Below are 2,708 nucleotides of genomic sequence, written 5' to 3' on the forward strand. Positions count from 1 at the left end.
GTGAAAATGCAGAGTATCAGAGTATATATCCATTTGAATATATATATATATATATATTCAAATGATTTCAAATTTAAAAAAAACTACTTAATTATGAGAGGGATTTACTGAATACTAACAAAATAAATACATTAATAATTTGAATATAGAGACATGGAAGCATGGAATCTTGGAGGGAAGGCAGGGAAGAGTGGGTGGGTGGGAGTTAATCAACCAAAGATCTTGTATGCATATATGCATAACCTATGGACTCAGAGAGTGGGGTGGTGAAGGCTTGAGGTGGGGGGTGAGGGGGGGCTAGAGGGTGTTGATGAGGGAAAAAAGGGAACATATGTAGTACTGTCAACCATAAAGATTTAAAAATATCTCTGAAAACTAATTACAATAAAAGTATATTAATAACTAATACTTTCTTCAAATTTATCAAAAAATCAATCATAATAATTAAACTCCTGTTTTGAAAAATTTTCAAAAACCTAATTTTACAGTATTCTCACAAAATTATAGATACTTGAAATAGAAAAGACCATGGAACTCATCTAGAGAGTGCTGTCAAATATAAATGTAATATGAGTCACAAAGGTGACCAATATATTTATTTAAAATTTTCTATAGCTACATTAAAAAGGTAAAGAAGATATATACAAATAATTTTAATAATACATTTTACTGAACCAAATATATTAAAAATATTTTCATTTCAAGCTGTAATTAATATCAATACGAATGAGATTATTTTTCTAAGTTTTGAAAATCAGTATGATTTTACATTTATAGCCCATTTTAATTTGGAATAAGCATCTTAAGCACTCAGTAGTCACCTGTTTCTATTATCTGCTATCTTGGATGACTTAGATATAGAGTACCCCACTCTCTTGATCTTCATATGTGAGAATATTTTTTGAAAGTGAATTATGTGGAAGAAAGCTATAATGTGATGTATTTAGATAGTAGCTGGACTCCACAAAAGTAACAGAGCTACTTCAGGCAAGAATAAACCCTGAAGTCTGCAGCATGGAGTTCTGAGTCTCCTTTTAACCAGATCTATGACCTTGGAATGTATTGTTCCTCCTATTTTTTCTGTTTGCTCAGTTTCATCAACAGTAAGGCAGGAATAATAATAACCACACAGAGTAGTTATTCAGTGTATGTAAAGTTCTTAGTACTGTTCCTACTCTGTTATGAGAATTACTAGAGGCCTGATGCATGAAATTTGTGCACAGGGGGTGGTCCCTCACCCCAGACTGCAACGATGCAAGTGTTACACACCTGGCCTGGCCAGAGGCCCACTGCAGCCAGGCATGGAACGCAGGCCACTCTGTGCCTGCTCCCCAGAGGCCCTCCACAGCCAGAGTGGAACACTTGCCTCGTCGCTGCAGCGATGAAGCAAGCATACCACCAGGCCGCTCACGCTGCCTGCTCTCAGAGGTCACCTCCCCGGGACTGGGGGACTCCGGCGGGGCTGAGAGGACTGGGTGCCACCATTTTCTGGCTATGGGTGCTGCCATATTTGTGACAGAGTGATGGTTAATTTGAATATTTCCCTTTTATTAGATAGGATAAGTATTCCTGTTTTACTCAACTTACTATCTTTATGTAAACCATTTAAATCCTAACATTTACTTTCTATGGTTAAAAATTAATTCATAATACTTATTGATTGTAAAAAGCAGTTCAACATTTAAGGGTTTTTTTCCTATGTAATAAAAGACTAATATGCTAATGAACAAATGACAGAAAAACCAAACAACTGAAGAACTGGTAGCTATGACATGCGTTCACCACCATGGGGAGCATGGGGAACATGGCGGGCATCAGCAGCAGGCAGCAGAATGCAGAACATGGTGGGTGTTGGCTGCAGTGGGATGGGGGAGCAGGTTAGTGGTAGCAACAAACCAAGGCAGGGCACTGGTCATTGTCATTGAGGCAAGCCTCCAGTGGTTACTGAAAATTCTTTGCTCCCACATGCCAAGGTGCACCCTGGCACTCACACCAACTGCCGGTGCTAGAGCCACCTTTTGCACCCACTGCCAGCATCTGGCACTGACCCCAATCTCTTGGCACCATCAGTGGCTGTGAGTGGTGGCTGCCGGCCCCAATCACCCCTTAGGGCTTCTCCACCTCTTCCAGGCCATCAGTGAGTGTGAGCAGGGCCGGCATGGTCAGCAGCAATGAGGGCTATGGTTGGAAAGGCCAGTCGGGGGTGGGGAGGATAGGCTGAGATCCCCCTCTGTGCCCAACAAAGCCTCACGACCCACAGTTCCTTTCAAGGTGCACAAATTCATTCATTGGGCCCCTAGTTTATACCAATAAAAGGGTAATATACTAATTAGACTGGGAGACCTTCTGGGAGACCTTCCAGATGTCCTTCCGGACAAAGCCATGGTAGTGGTGCTAAGGCAGAGGCAGTTAGGGGTGATCAGGCCAGCAGGAGGGGCAGTTGGGGGCAAGCAGGCCAGAGGTGGGGGCAATTGGGAGTGAGCAGGCTGGCTCGAGGGGCAGTTAGGGATGATCAAACTGGAAAGGGGGGACAGTTGGGAATGATCAGGCCAGCAGGCAGAGTGGTTAGGGGTGATCAGGCAGGCAGGTGAGCAGTTAGTAGCTGGTGGTCCCAGATTGTGAGAGATGTCCAACTGCTGGATATCCTGTGGGATCAGGCCTAATCCTGCAGTTGGACATCCCCCAAGGGGTCTCAGATTGGAGAGGGT

This window comes from Myotis davidii, unplaced genomic scaffold (genome assembly GCF_000327345.1).
Source record: "Myotis davidii unplaced genomic scaffold, ASM32734v1 scaffold488, whole genome shotgun sequence".
Classification (NCBI taxonomy): domain Eukaryota; kingdom Metazoa; phylum Chordata; class Mammalia; order Chiroptera; family Vespertilionidae; genus Myotis; species Myotis davidii.